At 44.9% G+C, this 21,274-nt stretch overlaps 1 protein-coding gene across 2 annotated transcripts in view; it reads left to right on the top strand.

Moving 5' to 3' along the window:
• The first annotated feature begins 6,904 nt into the window (after nucleotides 1-6,904).
• The window catches only part of HOPX (HOP homeobox), a 30,045-nt gene continuing 15,675 nt past the window's right edge, over nucleotides 6,905-21,274 (top strand). The window contains exon 1 of one of the 2 annotated variants that reach the window (XM_045079799.1): nucleotides 6,905-7,030. The gene's annotated coding sequence lies outside the window, so the exon portion shown is untranslated. Of the gene's footprint in view, nucleotides 7,031-10,838; nucleotides 10,974-21,274 lie in introns of those variants that run through there. The other variant, XM_045079798.1, reaches the window with a different exon arrangement.

The following is a 21,274-nucleotide window of genomic DNA, read 5'->3' as shown; positions in this document are numbered from 1 at the left end:
GAATATCCAGTGCAAAACCAGGACAGTGCTGGGAAAAACGGGGCCATTGGTCACCATAGGTCTGAGCTAGGTCCACACTTGCTCCAGAATCTTCCCTCTGAATCCTGGTACCATCCTAAATTCTCTTCAGGCTGAGATATGGCCTTGGGACAGATGGGACAATGACGAACAGCACCATGAAAAACACAGTTTATTTCCCTTTGAGTCAGGGGACAAAGTCAGTGGTGTTGATGTGAAATGTGAACAGTCAGGAAGGAATTCTGCAGATGTCTTCGGTGCTAAAAGGTAGTTTCATTATAACACAGGGACAGGACCTGTGGGCAGAAAGACCTGCCTGGGGTTGTGAGGAGTGGCTGACTGATCATATAAGGTTTTCTATCCTGCCGGAGGGGTGGGTGATGTTAGGGCCTCAGGAAATTGAGTCTGTATGTTTCTGGAGGTCTGGCTGTTGGTAAGACTGCCTTTTCTTTTCTTATAAATCATGAGGACTGTTGCAAAGTGGTGGAGGCTCATGTCCTGAGTGGCTATGATCTCTATCCTTTGACCAGTTTCCCCCTTTGTCCTTGGGCAGCCAGGAGTGCCGGAGCAAGGTTACAAATATCCCACCTGGGAGGGGAGTGTACTTTGCCCTGAGCTTGCCTTTTGCTCCCTCCTCAATGTCATCTTTGGGAAGTCAACTCAGGGCACCAGGCCCTTTTGTAGTTTATTCAGAACCCACTGGAAAGACTAGTCTGGGAGCTGACTCTCCAGAGAGGTAGAAGTCCGATGCAAGGGTGTACACCACCTCTTATGTAATTCACCACAACAGAAGCCATTTTACAAGAGACCTTAAATCATCGCCCACTGCCCTGCCAAGACCTCATTACAGAAACCTCAGAGAAGGCCATGGAGGAGGGAGGTTTTTGCTGAAACGTGCAGAGCAGAATTGTGCTGAATTAGTTAAGAAAATCAGCATATTTTTGCCAAAAGCAGAAATTAAGAAATTTAGACATTTTTTCAGGGATGACGTACAAACAGTTCCACCCACTCTCCCTTCTTCACCCACCCCCAACCCCAGCCCCAGGCCCCTAAATTCCCCCACCTCTCATCTCTTTTAAGATGTCTCCCTGGGCTGTAGTGGAAAGTCAGCACTGACCAAACACATGCCTGAAGTACTGTAGCTGGAGCCGGGTCCTGGTTGCTCCCTCTGTCACGCACGCACGCACGCACGCACGCGCACACACACACATACACGTGCGCGCGCGCAGCACGCTCACACACGCATGCGCACGCACACACGCATGCACCCACAGAGCCAGGTTTTACCTCTTATTGTTGGATCCCAGGAGGCTTAGGGAGGCCCAGGCTATTGAGGAAGGGGTCTAGGGAGCCCTGGGAAGTGGATCCTTACCAATAGTAGTGAGTGGAGGGTTTCAGAGTCACAACCGTTGCTCACTTTGTACCCATCCACTGATGTTTCCTCTCATTTCTCTCAACCCTAAGTGAGGGGAGCCATTCTCCCCTATGGCTCCTAGGGGTCCCTCCTCTCCACCCAGTAGCCCCTGACTCTATCCCCTTGAAGTGCGGAAGATTAAAACAGAAAGGACCTCAGAGGGATCATCTACTCAACTCCCTCCTCACGCAGATGGGGGCTGAGGCAGGGAGAGGGGATGGGAGGTTCTGGAGTCACATGCTGAGTCCAGCCTGCCCCCCGCTGAGGTGAAGAGAAAGGTCTGTGGCTGCTAATCAAAACTTTTCTCTCCCTTCAGGAGGAGATCCACAGCTTTAGCCCAAAGTATGTTCAACCCTTTCTCCACAGTATCAAACATGCATTTTTTGTTGTTTTTTGGTTTGCTTTCAGGCTTTATATTTTTGTTAGTTCCCTTTTTTCCTTTCTTCTTCCTCTCTCTTTCCAGACGAAATCATTTACAGAAGTCAAGTATCTTAAACAGACGGAGCTTGGTGGGTGTACCTCTGGGAGGAGTGGGGACGGCTCTTCCTTTCCTCAATAGGGCTCCAGTGAGTCACCCTGAGAAGTGGCCACAAAGGTCATGCTGGGTGGTGATTGGTAGCGTGGACTGTGCCGGGGTTTGACACCCAGTCGGGCAAGTTTCTACCGGAGGATTTCGTTTTTCTTCACCCCAGCTCCCCACCCGCTGCTTTCTAAAAGCACAGGGTCCACCCCTGAAATTTCATGGGTGTGGGGACTCTCTTTCCTCACCCTGTGTATTAGGGGATGACAATCAGGCTGAGGTGGCCCCAAGCTGCATTACCTTCCTGTCACTCAAGGAAGGGCAGCCTCTTTGGTGAGGCTCCACCCCTCTTGAGAATGTCACCCAGCAGCTCCTGCTGGCAGCAGTGAGCCCTCACACAAGGGAGAGGAGGAGAAGACGCATTTGGAGGCATTCATGGGTGAAGACAGATACCCCCTCCCCCTCCCTCCTTCCCCAGATGGCTGATGTTCCCCATTACCAAGGGCCTTCCCCTCCTCCAGTCGAGAGCATGAATGGGGTTTCTAGGGAAAACAATGCTTTGTGACCTCCCCATTCATTAGACTCTGGATGAAACAAAATGGAATGAGAGGAGACGATGAGTTTTAAGTCAAAGAGCAAAAGCCACGTGGACTATATCAGCTGGAACAGCCTTCCCCAGGCACCTTCGGCAGTGGGCGTGGGGCATGGGCTGCAGCACCCTGACTCCTCATCTTGCACTGACTCAGGACTCATCCACAAGGGCAGAGGTGGATTAGGTAAGAGGACAGAATCCACACTTGGAAATACATATGGCAGTTCACTGAAAGAATGACCTGATCTCTCCTAGTTCACAAAAGGCCAGTGTGATTCTGTTCTAACTCTCAGTCCCTCCTCACCAGAGAGAGCCATGGGAAATAATCTCCAACCCAGGTTAGCTGACATCCTTTTCTGTAACCAGGTTCTCTGTCACTGCTGATCCCACGCTGGTTTGGCCCAGGAAGGGCATGCTGGGGGTCAGCGCTTCCACACCATCCGCAGAGGGAATGAGGTTCTCAGTTGCTCTGCAAGTTCACACCTTGGGGGTAGAAACTTCAGCAAGTATGCTTCTACACTCTGGTCACCCTTCTTCCTAATCTGCTTCTGTCCAAGTCTGATTTTGGCCCTGGGGAGGTTTATATCCCTCATGATAAATTTTCTTAAATGTCTCTGGGAGTTTTCTGTTCCCCAGGAAATGACTTTTTCTCTTCCGCCACCATTGCACACTTCTCATACATAAAGTGTCCCTCTGCACTTTGGTGACCTGCTTTGAGCAGGAAAGGAATAGCTGCCCGCTGTCCAGATATCACCGACTTCTCTATGTAGCTCTTCTGTGGGTGTTCAGAGTGTTCTGGTAGATAATTAGCTCACTTTAGGGGAGCAGTTGAAACAGGGTCTCCTACTTCTCCTCCATCTTGCCCCTCCAGTCTATGTAGCTCTTCCAAACACTCCCATTTGCTATGGCACCCAGGGCTTTCAGTTCACTATTTTGTGCCCATCATGTGTGGGTTCCACAAGGAGGACTAAAGAAAATTGGGCTTCTTTTTATAACTGTTAGTGGCAACTACCATTTCTGGAGCATATACTATGTTCTAGGCATTATGCTAAGTGCTTTACGTATATTATCTCTAGCCCTTCTGGCCAACCTATTTTATAGATGGGGAAACTGAGTCTGAGAGAAGTTCTATAACTTGCCTTGGCTCACATAGATGGGAAGTGGCAGAGGTTGGGACTTGAATGCAAGCCTGTATGGTTCAATAGTCCATACACTTTCCTTTTCACCATTCTTCCAGTCATGCAACACGCACTTATTGAGCACCGACCATCTCCCAGACACCGTTCTTTTCACCACATCCTTCATCCTAATTCTCTTGATCTGTGACAATGCAGAGAAGAGTTCCTGAAGCCCACCACAAGGAAGAGGTCTAGAACAGCGAAGAGAAGGAAAACGAAATTGCCTATTCGTGTGTTAATTTGAAGTTTGTTCATCACCGAGAGAAGATAAAAACTAGGTGAGAATTACTGTATCAGCCATCTCTTTCCAGCTTACAAACCTGAAGCAGTAGCTGGAGCTCCCAGATGCAAATGTGGGACTATGGGATTCTGCTGAAATATAATAGACAAGAGGAGGAACAGGAAAACGAATCTTAAACCCTTATAGACTGTTTGGCAAACTTTTTATGCTTAGTTGCAGCATTAGGCTTGATGTTCCTGAGAACTAATAGCTTCATCAATCCCATCTGACATAAGATAAGAGGCTGCTAGATTCTATGCTGTTCCTCAGATGCACAGAAAATCAGTGGTGATACAGACTTATAATCCAAGCTTGTAGACAAAAATCACTGTAGCCAGCTACTTCCCTTATTTGTGGGCTGTTAAAATAGTTTTAACTAAAAATATAGTAATAAAAAATAGTAATAAAATAACTAAAGCTGGGGCGCCTGGGTGGCTCAGTGGGTTAAGCCGCTGCCTTCAGCTCAGGTCATGATCTCAGGGTCCTGGGATCCGAGTCCTGCATCGGACTCTCTGCTCAGCAGGGGGCCTGCTTCCCTTCCTCTCTCTCTGCCTGCCTCTCTGCCTACTTGTGATCTCTCTCTGTCAAATAAATAAATAAAATCTTTAAAAAATAATAATAACTAAAGCTAAAAACATTAAAAACAAACAAAAAAAACAAATCAAAAAACAAGTGCCATGGCCAGAGAGAGCTGCTTGAGTGAAACAGAATTGCCATGGCCTGGGCTGGCCATCATGGATTCAGCCAGTGTGGTGGCCACGTGACCCAGTTCTCAGCAAGGAGACATAATCAGAAGTCTGCCAATGGCTTCTGGAAAGACATCTCTAACAGAAAGAGACACTAAGGAGAAAGCCCATTTTCCCTCCTACCTGTCTTTGATTTTTTTCATTTAAGGATGGGACATACCAAGCCACTGCATCAACCCTGCTGCCACGACAGGAAGCAATGCTGTCACCCCGAAGACTACAAAATAGAGCACAGAAGATGCCTGGGTTCTCGGTAACCTCATTGCACCACGGGCAACCTGAAACCACACACCTGCAGAGTTCTTAAGTGATGTCAAGTTGCCCAATGGCTTCTGCTGCTTTCGGTTTCAGTTCCATGATACACCGGATGGAGAGGAATTGCCTGAAGCCAATGTGTTATGCAGGAGTGAAAGAAACATGCGTGAACCAAGATGGGACCACTGATTCCAAAACTTCTGTCTCTTGGGTTACACAGCCTTCAAAGGAATTTAGAAACTAAGCAAACAGCACATATCTGTCGAGCACCTACTAGGTGCCAGACACTGTGCGGGGTGTTGGGGTTACAAGAGCAGGCAAGGCTGGCAAGGTCACCAAGGTCATGGGAATCACCTTCCGGAAGACTGATGGTAAACAAACAAATAAGGATAGTTGAAAACATTCTGAAGCAACTTCCTAAATATTGATTCAGATCAGTCCTGAGCATAAACCCAGACATCAGTATCACCATCGTCATTGTCACTGTCCTGATAATTCGTGCCAGGCTCTGTGGGTGTCAAACGATAAACAAGACATAGACCCTGCATTCAAGAAATCTGGGAGGCGAGAATCCAGATTTGGCCATAGAACAGTCAAAAGTTAGGCAATGAATTAGGCAACAAAAGAATTCTTCTGGTAACCAGGGTTGGGAGAGGCCGGCACCCCTGTCTCTGCTATTCTCCCGCACATGTTTTATCACCATTGCCTCTTTTCCAAGAGGGAAAGAAATATTCTTAATGATTGCTGCTCTTCTTTCCCATATGGCTTCTGTTCCTGAGAGAACCAAGGGGGCTTTTTCTTTGTCCAGCGAAGTGAAGAATGTAGGCTGTGTAAATCTGGGCGGCACTTACCCGTCTGTGCTACGTACCAGCAAATACTCACAGATACTCCCATAAATGATCTCACCAAAGCCTGTCTCCCTCCCTTCATCCTCTCAAAATCATACTCAGCGAATGTGTTTAGCAATGCTGTAATTGACTATTAACTGCCATATCTAACTATAAAAAAACAGATAAACATCGGCTAACTGGGTCCCCACACCCACGCACATACCCTCACCCTCAGAAACGCTTCCACTGACGGTCCCATGAACCACGGAACACTCTCGCACGTTTGGAGCGCTTCTTCCCACAGGCTAGCTCACACACTGGCTTTTTATTTGAGCTCGCGTGGGGAATCTCTCAACTCTTAGATAGGAATTTCATTAACAAAGAAAGGGGAGGGGGGAGTCAGGAGGAAAAGTAGGGCCGCAGAAGAAAGAAATTAAAATCATTTTTGAAGGGATCTAAAATTGTATACTCCTAGCCTGAACCTCCCCTATAACTGTTCTTTATTTGTACATATTTGTACATTCTGTGACTGAAACACACAAACACATACACAAAGACACACACACACACACACACAACTTTTCATTGATCTGGAAACTGTCCAGGCTCCTAACTTGGCACCCAGCCCACAGAGCTGTGAAATCGACCTCACCAAGCCTGTGGTTTAAAATATGGCAACATCTAACTGGAAACCCATTCAAAATATAAGTATTATAGAGGGCACGGATTGCATGGAGCCCTGGGTGTGGTGAAAAAATAATGAATACTGTTTTTCTGAAAATAAATAAATTGAAAAAATTAAAAAAAAAAAAAAAAGGAACTTGGCGCAATGATCCCGGGTCCTTTGTTTCTTTCTTCCTCTCTCAGCTGCATCTCTCATGTCATCTAGGCACGGAGTCTTGCCTGGCCAAGAAAGAGAGCAGGGACAAGAAGGTGGTGACAAGAAAGTTCCGTGGAACTCAGAAGTCACCACCTGCCTTTCAGACTCGAAGAACCAGGCGGGATGTAACCTGGGCATACTTTCAGCTGTTCCCCTGCTGCCCACGCTGCAGGTTTTTCAGGTCCTTGCTTGAGCGAGCACTCACAGGCGTAAATAAACGTGCTACCAGCAGCCCGCGTCAGCCAGACCGGCTATTTAAGCGGGCTGGCATCAGCAAACTCAGCTTCCAGATCCAGGACTTGCCTTTGCCACTCCACGTAAGTAACTTTCTGAGGTTTGCTTTTACTGCAGAGGAATGAAACTGTAGGAACTGGACCGCAGTGCCCTTCTGTTAGTTACTGCATGTGCTCTTCTGTCGGGGCAAGGCAGGGCTGAAAGGGAGGAAAAAAGTTCAGAGCTGGTCCGGAGCAGGGAGCTAGAGACCGCGGCTGGGAGGAAGATAGCAGACCCTGTAGACAATGCAAGGGGTTGGGGGATCAGGGCAAGGTGGAGTCCGGGCTGGCCTTTTGGCCAGCAGGTGAGATGTTTTTCTTGCTCTCTCCTCTCTCTGGAAGATTACTCTGAAACCTGTGTCTGCGTGACTGGGCCAGATGTGTTTGGGTTGATCCCTGAGAAGCTGATGTTATCGTTCATCTCAGTCTCGAATCAGACATCGCATTATTTTTTAATATCTTTTTATGTCCGGTAAAGTAGAGTAAGTAGCGGTATCTCTGGAGGAAACAGATGGAGACGGCTCAGCGGTGAATCTGCAGCGCTATATCTTGTTTTGTCTGGTTCTTCTAACACTTATTTACAATAGTGCAAACACTGATCTTGTTTAAGATGAAAAGGAACCCCACGCTCGAGGGGTTTGAGGCCATGTTGGTTTGTGATATTGGAGCCCAGCAGTACCCGGGTGTTTCGGTGGACTGTTAGGTACTGTAGGACAGGAATCATTGAGTAAAGAGGCACAGCACTCCACGGGACTTTGGTAAGAGGGTCTTGAAGAGAAGAGGAATGCAGAAAGTTCCCGGGGGACAGCACTGCCAACCCCACAGGCCTTGAGTGGAGCAGGGTGAAGTATAACCAGAGCAGGCAGAGAACAAAATACAGGTACTGAGGGGAGGGGCAGGGAGGAGGAAAGGGAGCGGACCGGAGAGGAGTTCCAGTTAGGCATCATATTAATAAAATACATGTAGGATTGTAATAGGAATAAAACACGACATCAATTCCATAGTTCCTCCTTTGGGGTCAAGAATCTGGTGATTAAGAATCTGGCAAAAGCCAAGGACCTTTCCCAGATAGTTCCCTCCGCCCCCCAACACACACCTCGACACTCATTTTCTGGAGCCCTCGAACTCCACAGACCCCCAAATGAATGCATTTAAGCTAATTTATCTTTTTTTTTTTTTTAAAGAAGATTTTATTTACTTATTTATATCCCAGGACCCTGGGATCATGATCTGAGCCGAAGGCAGAGGGTTTAACCCACTGAGCCACCCAGGTGCCCCTAATTTATCATTTTAAACTGAGTGGAACTGCTGGTTAAGAGGCGTGGGGAGCTGGCCACCCAATCGAAGCTCACTTGTAAGGTCACCAAGTTTCATTATTTCCATCAAGCAAATAATGAATAAGGGGTTTCTCTGTAAAGATAACTTAGGGGCCTGGAGGAAGAGAATAGAATACAAGATGGGCTCCTGTTCTCAAAGAGCTTGATATCTAAAATTTAATAAGAAGCTGGGTAAGGGGCATTTGGGTGGCTCAATGGGTTAAGCCTCTGCCTTCAGCTCAGGTCATGATCTCAGGGTCCTGGGATCGAGCCCCACATCAATCTCTCTGCTCAGCGGGGAGCCTGCTTCCCTGGCCCCCCTACCTGCCTCTCTGTCTACTTGTGATCTCTTTCTCTCTCTCTGTCAAATAAATAAATAAAATCTTAAGAAAAAGAAGCTGAGCATATTGTATGACTCCATTGATATAAAGTGATAGAAAATGCAAAGTATAGTAGCAGAAAGCAGATCAGCCGTCACCTGGGGAAGAGGAGGGGAGAAGAGAGGTAAAGGAATTACCAAGGGGCCCGGGAAACTTTTTGGGGTGGTGGATATATTCACTATGTGATTGTGGTAACCATTTTTTACGGATGAAAATGTATCTGATGGTCCACTTTAGACATGTGTGGTAAGGGGGCGCCTGGGTGGCTCAGTCGGTTTAGACATGTGTGGTAATCTATGGCAATTAGGCTTCAACAAACAATACTTTAACAACACAGCTTTTCTATATAATTAAGGGCATTTCTAAAAAAATTCAGCTTATACAGCATACTGAAAATAAAAAGTATGTTTGGAAAAAAATTAATTCCATCAATAAAATGGAGGGTCAGAGGGTCAGGATTGAGGGCTAGTATAGAACCTGGAAGGTTCCAGAGATTATCTAACTCAGCAATTGCAGATCAGGAAAACTGTTTTTAAAAATACCCAGGATAATAAAAAATAAAAAATTAAAAAAAAATACCCAGGATAAACCCCACCCTGACCAATTAAAAAGGATCTCTGGGCATTGTTTTTTAAAGCCCCCTCCACCCCCCCATCCCCAGATTCTAATGCACGGCATGGGATGAGAACCAGTGAGACCCCAACCTCTCCTTTGCCACAGGAGGCTAAGGAAGCCCAGAGATAAGGTGGGTCTTCCCCTGACCATAGAACCACCCCTCCCATGGCCCAGGGAAGACAGCAGATCTCAGAGGAAGAGGAAGCACTGAGACCACGCTCCTGGGTCCTCAAAACCACACTGGCAGCTCTAGCTAGGACAAGGCATCCAGCGCATTTCATGCAAATACTTGGAACCCAGACAGGCTCGGGGCAGCCAGCGGAAAGAATTACTCAGAACCACAAAGCTGCATTATTTAGGGATTGTGCTAACACGTGAGAAGGGATGGCCAAAGGGATGTTTCAAAACGAAGTCTTCCTTTTGTTCCCTCCCAAAATATCTGGGATAAGCCAGAGGATTATACTAATGGAGAGTCCTGCAGCAGACACACCAGGCTCTCTGCTGAGGTGCCCAGGGTGGCTGAGTTGTTCTTGTGAGGATCAGCTCGAGTTCTCAGCCCTGGAAGGAGCCAATCTGGCACCGTGGGGGCGGGGGGGGGGGGGCTGGATTTCTGTGTGAGTTCCAGTTGGTCCTGGACAGCAGGGTGAGGGGGTGAAGTTTGCCTCTGGGGCTACTGCTGCTCCGGTCTGTTCCTCACCATGGCTCCCGGGTGGGTGCAGGGGTGCCCCTGGGACCGCCCACCACCCCTGCTCTGCCTGGGCCAGCTCCATGTGTTAGTTGGTTTCTCCGCTCCCTTCTAGTCCAAACGTATCTGATTTCCAGGGTCTCATCCCCTCTGGGCTTGGCTTCTCCATCTCTGGAAAACTAATTAAAGTTATGATTTTAATAGACAATAATTGTTTAATGAGTTATGTCCCAGGATATTAAGTAGGTCCCAGCAAGATAATGTATCTGGGAATTCTTTGAAATGTTATCTAAATATAATTACCATTCGGGGCAATCAGGAGGATCAAAGTTGTAGGCGAAATGTATAATCCCGACTGGTAAAAATTCCAAGCAACTTGCTGGGGGAAAATACACCAAGATTGGGGGTTTGGAGCAGAATTCCTCAAATTCCATCCTGCAGGGCATTCCATAGAACTGCGGGGCTGCGCAGCATGCTTTGTCTGAATTTGTCTATTTTTTGTTAAATGCATATGGGCTTATTGGAGATGGCTGCATTTATCTTTCTGAAAAACAGAGCCACCTTAAGGACACTACAGTGGAGATAAAACATCAGGTAATTCTGCTCACAGGGCTTTACAGGTATTACATGGCTCACCCTCCTGCGTGGACAGCTGGCGCTAGCAGTGCCAGTGCCTTGTCCTAGTGACAAGGGGCTTCCTTCCTTGGGGATGCAGTCCTGCAGCCGGGGACAAGGGACCCCCTCAGTTCCTGGGACTCTGGGTCCTTGACAGCCCTGTCTTCCCTCAGAAGCCTGAGATTGCTACAGCTTTCCTCGGCAAGTGGCAGTGGCATGTGGCACGTCCTGCCTCCAAAGAGGGGTGTGGCCAGGTGTGTGATTAACCTGTAGGGAAGCAGAGTCTGCAGGCAGCTGGGAGCCCAGAGCGGCTGGGCAGCCAGAGGGCACGGAGTCTTTCCCCGTGAGCGCGTAGCATCGAGGAGAGGACGGAGAAGGTAAGCACTGTCCTGGCTCCTGGCAGACCGGGCACTCAAGTTCGGAGGAACAGATTAGGCTATTGGCATCAGGTGGCCAGCCCACACTGGTTTCATGCTGCTGTTGGGAAGCCTGATGTTTCTTTCTCTGGCCAGAGTTTCACCAAAAACTGTTTTTTGAAAAATGAGTTGACATGATTGCACAGCTGATAAACACCATTTTTGTAGAACAGTGACAGAATTTCTGCCTTCTTTGGATGGCTTGCCTTTGAATCCATCCCCCTCCCCCTTTGTTTTCAAATTATCTTACTGTGGAACGGCTTAACTCACTTGGACTTTTTTTTTTTTTTTTTTTTAAGACTGTGTCATGACTCAACCCAGATTAATTTTTAGATGTTGTTGATGGCTCCCTCGAACTTTTTAAAAAGCCAGGTGAATGGGGATGGTCCACAGAACGGTGCAAAGATCCAAATGTGAGCGGAAGTGTGGCATATGGCTCGCGGGAATTTATAAAGTACTTACCTGCCCATCTCAAAGCCAGCACCTGAGGATCCCGCGGCAGCCCCTGGACCACAGCCATCCAGCTCACCTTGGGCAGACTGGTAGAGAACAGCCTTTAAGGGATTCTCCTGGTGCAGGGTGTGTGTGTACCTGTTCTTTTCCTGGCTTTGGGTCCCTTGACCACCCCACCCTTCAATGACCCCAATATGGGTTTGACATGTCGGTGCTGTTGATTCTGAACACACGTGAGTTTTGGGTGTGTGGATTCATGACCAAACAGGTACAGGTCAGGTTGTCCTTTCTATTTGCTGGGAAACTCCCTTCATCGATCTTCGAGTGATAGGTTAAACACTCTTCCACAGAATCCCAGTATAGACAAGTCCCGGCAGACAACAGTCGAGCCTAGGGAAGTATGAGTCTGATGTTCAGGAGCCTGGGTCCTATTTTCAGTTCTCATTCAGCTCTAATGAAGTTTTGAAACAGAGGGAGCCTGAAATATCTTTGTTCCAGTGGATTTTTTTTTTAAAGATTTTATTTATTTACTTGATAGAGATCACAAGTAGGCAGACAGAGGAAGAGAAGCAGGCTCCCCACTGAGCAGAGAGCCCAATGCAGGACTCGATCCCAGCCTGATGCGGGATCATGACCTGAGCCGAAGGTAGCAGCTTTAACCCACTGAGCCACCCAGGCGGCCCTCCAGTGGATTATTAATAGCGCCTCCTTTCATTTCCAAAAGTACTTAACCTGAGCAATAAACTACATGGTTACCTCTGAATACCACACATAAAGGTTCAAGAGTACAAAGAGTTGTCCTGCATCTTACGATGAGTTGGTGGCTGAGCTGGCTCTGGTACCAGCCCTCCCCACACCTCATTCTGGTCCCTGCCAAGTTACTTACTCGCTCTGTGACTCGGGTTCCCGGTGGGAAGCATTGTGTCCTGACAGCCCAGATGGAGAGCCGGTATATTTATGTTGGCTTGCCAAACAGAAGTTCAACATGAATGCTAGGGGCTCAAGGAATTGTTCATCACAAGGTCAAATTACTCTATTTGCTTCAGGTTCTAATGTTAGCTTATGGCCATGTTTGGATAACGATAGAAGTTTTTTTTTAAAGTAGGGAAGTTAATTTTTACCTATTCTCATATGATTTCTTGTAATTTGCTCCTGGTAGTTTTGATAAAATGTGGCCAAACATGAAAATCCTCCAGATCTTTCAGAGCTTCTCTGTCCTTTGATGTTAAAAACAAAACCAGAAACAATCTAAGGCAGACATCGATCGGTTCTGATCTCTTAGTGTGTCCTGGGCAGGAAACTAATGGCTGCCACAGTAGCCACTAGGTCTAGAGGATCATAATGGAAGTTTCCTTAAATTCTTGAGGACATGACGGGTCTACTTAGATAATCTAGTCTTCACTGATAGTCTAGTCTTCATTTCCTTCCTGTATGGTTTCTCCCTAAGAAAATTTATATAAACAATGTCTCTGGCTCTTATGCCCCTCACTCCTTTCTAAATTTCTGGTCTACTGATGCTCAGGAGTGAAATTTGTTTTAGAAAATTCTTCTTTTTTTTTTTTTAAGATTTTATTTATTGATTTCACAGAGATCACAAGTAGGCAGAGAGGCAGACAGAGAGAGAGGAGAAAGCAGGCTCCCTGCTGAGCAGAGAGCCCAATGTGGGGCTGGATCCCAAGACCCTGGGATCATGACCTGAGCTGAAGGCAGAGGCTTTAACCCACTGAGCCACCCAGGTGCCCCTAGAAAATACTCTAATTCAGTAACTTGTACGTGGAAGTATCTGTCCTTCTGTTGTGTGTTCTTTGTGCTCTTCTGCGGGAATAGAATGGCATCCTTTGGAGATGGCTGGCATTGGGGTGAATGAAGCAGGACTAAAGAAAGGGGGAAGTTTACTAAAAAAAAAAGAAAGAAAGAAAGAAAGGGGAAGGTCATCTCCTCTTTCATTAGCATTATGCCTGGTTCAGGTTCCACAATTTACTTGTTTATTTATTTATTTTTAAAGATTATATTTATTTATTTGACAGAGAGAGACACACAGAGAGAGGGAACACAAGCAGGGTGAGTGGGAGAGGGAGAAACAGGCTTCCTGCGGAGCAGGGAGCCCAATGTGGGGCCCGATCTCAGGACCCCAGGATCATGACCTGAGCCGAAGGCAGATGCTTAGCTGACTGAGCCACCCAGGCACCCCAGGTTCCACAATTTAAAAGGGAGTTTTCTAGTCCTTTGAGCTAGCTTAGAAGAGCTCCTAAATGGCTAAATAATAATAAAATAAGGAACAGCAAAAGGATAACTTGGATAAGAGAAGGCAAGAAAACCATTTGATATCAGTGTTGAAAAGTCTGGAGGGTGATCATGGTGGTCAACTATCTGTTCTTCACCTGGCCAGCTGAGAGGAAATGGACCAACCCAGGGCTGGTATGGGCTGCAGCATGAAGGGTACTGAGTAAGCCAGGAAGCAGTCCCTCATTATGCAAAAATACCTTAGGAAGAATTACACAAGCAAACTCTGAAAGAGGGGGCAGCCCACCAGTCCTTTAATTTTTAAAGTCTTTGTTTTGTTTTGAGGCTCGTGTCATCATATTCCTTAATTTGTGGTACACAGAAGACCCTTCTTGGGTTTTCCTTCTCATTCTACTTATTTACTCTCCCACTCACCCTTTATCTTGTTCTCTTAACAGCATATTCTTAAGACTGACCTATGTTGCCAATTATATTTCTAATGTATCTAACACCTTGTTTCTAACTACTTTTTATTGGTCTCCTATTTCTATGCACGCTTTGCTTATTGAATCCTCTAGTATTGAAAATTTCTGCTGCTTTCAGATCTCACAAATAATGCCATAATAAATATATTCCTACTTATGGTTGAGCACTCTTTAGATCTGGTTGATGGGAAACAGGAAAGGGAGAGGGGTGGGCTAGATGGTCTATGTTTACTTTAAGCGATGAGGAATATTGAATTGTCTGTGAGAAATGGAAACACATGATATCACAAGTACTAGTCCAGTATTTCAAATGTTTAGAAGTTTTTCTTAGTTCCTTAGTAACTTCCTTATTAAGAGACTGAAATAATATTCTGGAGCTTAAAGAGTGTGATCTTCAATGATCTTTCCTTTTCAACATGATGTTCTTCAACTTGGGCTGGTCAGTTCCAGAAGCATTTCATTTCCCCATATTGGCCATTTATTACCTGGACAAAGCAAATGAAATGTTCTAAGGGACCTTATTACATAGGGTTGGGTGAAGTTTCCAGAATGTTTTGCTATTTTAATGTTTCAAAACCCGTTGGCATTCAATTGCCCAACAGCAGATCCTGAGTCACCAGGAAAGGCATAGGAACCATAATAGGGATATCTTGTATTTATATAGTGTTTATAATTTATAGTGCTATTCATAAGCATAATTTTATTGAATCCTACAACAACTCTGTGAGGCAGGTGGGGGTAGGATTAGTGTAGCAGGTGGGGATACCTTCAGCTCTAGATGAAGAGCTGGCAGTTCAAAGCAATTAAGTTGTCCAAAGTCACTTGGAAATTTAAGTAACATTTCTGGAAGCAGAGTGAGGGTCTTCTGAGGCTCCGTCCAGCATTTCTTCTTCTTCTTAATTTTTTTTTTTTAGATTTATTTATTTGAGAGAAAGTGAGCAAAAGAGCATGATTTGGGGGGTGAGGCAGAGGGAGAAACAGAGTCCCCACCAAACAGGGAGCCCTCCAAGGTGCTGATCCCAGGACTCTGGGATCAAGACCTCAGCCAAAGGCAGATGCTTAACTGACTGAGCCACCCAGGTGCCCCCTCATCCAGCCTTTCTGCAACATCACTCTAATGCTCAGTGACATGACCTACAGTAGGTTAAGTTATCCCCTGGGCTGGACTTTGTAGAGTATCTGTCTTTTTCAATTATTTTGTGATGTTAATAAGAAGACTCTAGCAGCACACCCACTGTTTATTCCATTAGCTGAACACCTGTTCATAAAAACAAGTGGATAAAAAAATAAGGCCCATATAACTGAGTTTCATGGCAACAAGCAACATGCATGGTTGGACTTTGGCATAAAGTACCAAGTGCATGTCATCTTATTCATTACCTAATTACAGTCATAAAACAAGAATGGTGGTTGGACCATAAAAAAGAATAATTGATTGAAATACTTCTGTGTAGAGATAATTCTTCAAAGAGTCTTTTCTTTCTTTCTTTTTAAGATTTTATTTATTTATTTGACAGAGAGATAGAGTCCAAATAGGCAGAGCAGCAGGCAGAGGAAGAGATAAAAACAGGCTCTCTGCTGAGCAGGGAGCCTGACATGGGGCTTGATCCGGACCCCGAGATCATAAACTGAGACAAAGGCAGCCCCTTGACTGACTGAGCCGCCCAGGCACCCCCAAAGAGTCTTTCCTAGACATTTCAAAATGCAAAATAAACCTGAGAAAGTTATGCCTGCTTGCATTATGTTACAAACTCCTACAAACAGGCAGCCTAACCATCGACCCATCACGCATGTGCAATACCAGGAATACCTGGCTACTCTTCTTTACCATGAAATCATGGCTCAGGCAAAAGTATTGTAGAACCCAGTATACATTTTTAAAAAGTAAATCATGATGAAATGTCCCCAGAATGACAAGTGAATAGCCTTTTTGAGAGTCAGGCACTGGTAATAAGAACCACTTCATAAAAACACTCTAATTTTTGTTGACATTCTAAAGCGACTAGATGGCTACAGGACCATATGACAATCCTACTCGACTCTCAGTTATCTGTGTGTGGCTTCACTGGATTAGATTTTTAAAATACCAGGCTGATTTCTATCATTAGTGTTTAAGTTTTGGAGCACCCTTCCTCTTCTAAGAAAGAAACCTATTTCTCCCTACCCTGCAACCTATTAATCTAATTAATTTCATTAATGTCTTCTAAGTCAAGCAGAATTAGGAAGCTAAGTGGGTTACCCAAAATGAGAAGCTTAAAACATAGAAAGGACATTGATAGGGGCATTTGGGTGGCTCAGTCGGTTAAGTGTCTGACTCCTGGTTTTGGCTCAGGTCATGATCTCAGGGTCATGAGACTCAAGCCCAGAGCTGGGCTCCTCAATCAGCTGAAGCCCCCAAAATAAATAAGTAAGTCTCTTTTTAAAAAGGGATATTTATAACCTGCCATTTTGACTTGTGCCATTTTTCCTCTCCACAAACAGTTTAGAAAGGTGGTCTTTTTGTTATTTGCTTCTAGCCTTAGCAGTACAAATTTCTCTTCATGTTTAATGGTTTGCTTTGGAAAATATTAAAGATCCCCCCCCCTTATAACAGAAATCTATTTGTCTAAAAATCTGTTTTCTTGGTGTATTAGGGCATGAGACATTTTCAAAGAGATCTGAAATCAATTTACTTCACAAGTCTCACCCCTCCTGGATTATCTGGTTTGAAAAGCCCTGAGCACATGGCTGGGCCGGTGGAAATCTCTAGTACATGCCGTTTTTTTGTCCCTTTGTTTATATTTGGTCATAGGACCAAACTCTGTTTGGGACATAATGAATATTCACACTTACTAAGCATTAGCACAACCATACTAACAATACCCAAGGCAGGCAGAAGCCCAAGCATATTCACCCCATCAGACAAATTTCTATCCTACCGATTCAAAGTGGGGTAAAAATGAAAGGGAAATTTGAAGCTATAGTGTGCTCTCGGATCGGTGACCACAAAGCTGCAACCATATGATTTCTCAAGAGCAAAAAGAAGCCTCCTGTTCATTACTGAGGTTAGGAATATGTGTTTCTGTCCTCCAAGATTCAGAACCGCATCTTGCTAAACTCTAACAGCAGTAATGGATACCTAAATTCAACAGGAATATTTGTACTATCCCACACCTAAGTGAGAAATTGAATGTTTTATGTATACTAAGGGGACCAGATATCCAGGTTTGCCTGGGACGCTCTGACGTATGCTGTTGTCTTAGTGTAATTAGTCACAGCACCCCCTTTACACACAGATGTTCCAGGTTAGATGGAAAATTATTTGGTCACGTTAATTTAACAGGTTAAATATTAAAGAGCACCTTGGTTCAAAATGCGTTGTGGGCTCTTCAGTGGTCCTTTGAAGTAGAAACTAGGCACAGAGTGTTCAGCATACTGGGGACAGAGCCTGGAATAAGCCACTGCATTCCCCTTTCTCAGGTCAGTGACATTAGCAAGCTGCTGTTGGGGAATAGCATGATCATTTAAACCCAGGCCATGCCAAGCGTCAGAATTTTAGAGGAGAAATGATCTCAGAGGTCATCTGGCCCAACATCTTCACTTTTCTGGATGAATAAACTATTACACTTCTGGAAACATGAAGGTCATTTTATCGTTTTCTAAGTTGTTTCTTGAGCAGAATCTCACTGGATCACAATTGAAGTAAGGAAGGAAGTTTTTAGCCACATTTTATAGAGAAGAGAACTAAGTTTCAAATGCTAAAAACAAACAACAGACAAACAAAAAACCAAACACCTCAGCCAAGGTCATGTGACTACTAAGTAGAAGAGCTAAAATTGAAATGCAAGTCTGACTCTTTGCCCAGTGCTCTTTCCAATATCCCATACCAGTTTAATATTTTCATTCATTAACGAGGATTTAAAATCTCTCCCCTCTATGTAATTCAATAAAGATATACAACACTCCCTCTGTAACTAATGTTGTACACTCAAAATAATTTTATTTCTGCTTCTTTCTCCTACCTGCAAAGAGCTCAGGCCAGCAACTGAACTGTTCTGGCCTGACAGCGCCTCTTGGTGGCTGCCCCAGGAAGTGCAAGGCACAAGACTTCCTACCACCCTCTTGTCCCTTGGGTAGAAGAAGGAGGAGGTGAGGACTGTGCCAAATAATCTCTGACTTTTTCTTTATTATTCATTAATTATGTCTCTATAGGAAACTATGTTTTCCTATAACCATAGAATATAGTTTCTATGGGAAACTATATTTCCTATTAATTATGACAACCTACTTCTCACATCAGTGCTTCTCAGCATTCCCCTTCTCCCTCCTTCCCCCATTTTATTCCATTTCGGACCCGAACACAGCTCTAATGATTATTTTTTTATGGGTAAGTCATACTTCCCAAAGTGAAAATAAATTTCAATCACCCTGAATCCAATACGTGTTCACTGTACACCCTACAATGTGTCAGGGACTGCTCCTGACTCTTGGGATACATCAGATTTGGGCTATAAACCTCTAGCCCCCTCCAAGTTCCCTGAACCCCCTTCAATGTCTGGACCAGAACCTCATTTCTCTGAGCCAAGGCTTAATTAAAACTGCTGTTTCTTAAGCATTTGCCTTCAAAGTGAGAGGACCGCTTATTAAATTTCCCTGAGATATTTCAACAGGATGAGTTTCTACCTTTTTTCTTTTTTCCTGTAACAAACATTTTAGTTACACTCCCTCCGGTCAGTCAGTAAGCCTGGCATTCTACCTACAGTTTACAGCGTTCTGTCTAGAGAAAACTTCTTCTGAACTCCTAACGATCACTATATAGACTTTCAGAAAAGCAACTGAAACAACAGGCAGATCTCCCGTGAGGAGACTAAGGAAGTGGGGTTGCCTTCTTCCATTTGCCTGTTTATTTCTAAGTAGGTTGACTCATTCCTCCACTTATTTCATAGAACAAAGAAGCCCAAGGTTTTATTACTGTCTTTAACCATTTCCCCCATGTCTTACCTACAGAGTTTCTACTTAGAGCAGGAGTTGGGCTACCAGTGAAAAGAATTCTGTGTATACAAAGCATTTTCTGCCCAGGGTTAATTAATGACTAATTCACTGCTGGAAGACCTTCACAGGCACCGCCCCCTCCCTTTTCATATCTTGCTATTTTCTGTAAGTGGCTGTAGAAAGTCTAGACCACTGACGGACTTGTTTCATCAACAGTTTCAGGAGTTTCCTTAATCACTTTGACTAAACTCTGTAAATCTAGGGAGTAAGTAGCAGCCATAGTCACTAAGATCTACCTGGTCTGGTCGAAGCCAACCTTTTTGTTTCATTCTGTCAAATGCTGACCTCTTTTCTCATTTGTCCACTATATTTTTCACATCATGTCATCTTTCAATTATGTCTGTACCCATTAGAGAAGAGCATGTGGGGAAAAGCAAGCCAGCCCGGCTGGTGGAGCTGGTAGCAGTCACTGAAATCACTAGCTAATCCATTTCGCTGGGTCACAGCCACGTCTGGTCACCATGTTTCTGTTTCGAAACATGCCACAGGGAAGGGGTCATTGCTGCAAGACTGGCTCTGCCCCACAGGGGAGCCGGCATAGACGCAGGACACTGCTTTACTTTTGTCCCAGGAGCACCACCTGACTTTACTTCTCCTCTTTCCACAACCACCCTTCAAGGCTCTTCTGTCTACATGGCTACTCCATGCAAAGAGGAAATCTAGTATAGTGGCTAAGAACGTGGATGCAGAAGCTAGACTTTCTGGATTTGAATCCCTGCTCTACCACTCACTAGGCTTGTATTTGGGGAAAGTTCTATACATCTCTTGGGGAAAGGGATAGAAGTTTCCATTTACATCAGTTACTACATGGATAAAATGGAGACAAGAAGAGTGCCTGTCCCGTAATGCTACTTCCTCTGATGGCTACAGGATTTAACTTGTCTAAGACGTATGACGGTGCCAGGCATGGAATAATTGCTCAATAAGTATGTTGTTATTGTGCTAGCAGGGATGAGGTGTCTATATGCAACTCAAAAACAGGAACCAACTCTGTGCTGTTTCAGGCAGTGTGGACTAAAAGATATTAGAAGGCAGGGAAGTTATTTTTTCCAATGTAATGTTTTGGTTTTGAACTTGGTCAGTCCTGGTTGTTGAAAACCATGTCTTTCCAACTTATGTCCTCAATCAAGTCACGCCAGATGCCACTGGCTAAGTTCAGCTCAGCAGACAAGTGATGAGTACCTGTTCAGTGCCAGATTCTCCTAATGACTGCTGGTGAGATGGAAATGTGTAAGACCCATCCCCCACACGGGAGCATATCATTCAGTGGAGAAGGCAGGCCAGCAATAAATTATTTTGAAAGAATTTCAATTTGATCATTATTCTTATAAGCCAAGACAGCCTAGAAAAGTCTACTCACTAGTTCATAGAGTCTTTGTTCCTCCTATTTTGACTCCTCACTACTCATCTTCTGTATAGTAATGCTTCCTCATTAACAGATGGGAGGAGAAATTGAGAGGTGCCAGTGAGAAATGAGGGGGGAAAATCCAACAACTATATTCAAATCCACACACAGTGTAGAAGTGCTAATGAGAAAACATGCTACAGATCTGACATCCTCACCGTCGCCCATCCCCACCCCATTAGTTTTGAGAAATTCCATCCAGGGATACGTCTTATGATGAAGCAATACAGACAGCATTTGATTTTTTTTTCCCCAAAAGGTTATGATTTCAATGCTTATACTTTACCATTCCAGGTAAAAAAAAAAAAATTTTTTTAATAAATTGCAGCCCAGAGAGACTGAAACTATCAACTGTTCTTACCAGTTGTCCTCAGGAGACACCCCACTGAAGGCCTCGCTCACAGTTGTTGAAAGAACAGTATCTTCTGCAAGCAAGCCCTTCACAGTTTAGAAATACTTCCCCTACAATAATATCATATAAACTTTACAACAAAGTTGTGAGCTAGGTGAAGGTCTGTCATATCCCTTCTTCACATGAGAGAAACGGAGGCTTGGCAAAGTGATGTTTTCTGTTTTGGTTTGTTTTAAAGATTTTATGTATTTGACAGAGTGAGAGAGGGAACACAAGCAGGGGGAGTGGGAGAGGGAGAAGCATGCTTCCCTCC

The sequence above is a fragment of the Mustela putorius genome, unplaced genomic scaffold (assembly GCF_011764305.1).
Source record: "Mustela putorius furo isolate JIRA1106 unplaced genomic scaffold, ASM1176430v1.1 tig00000430_pilon_pilon_pilon, whole genome shotgun sequence".
NCBI classification, from domain to species: Eukaryota; Metazoa; Chordata; class Mammalia; order Carnivora; family Mustelidae; genus Mustela; species Mustela putorius.
Note: the sequence above shows the minus strand (reverse complement) of the source record. Positions and strands in the feature narration are given on the sequence as shown.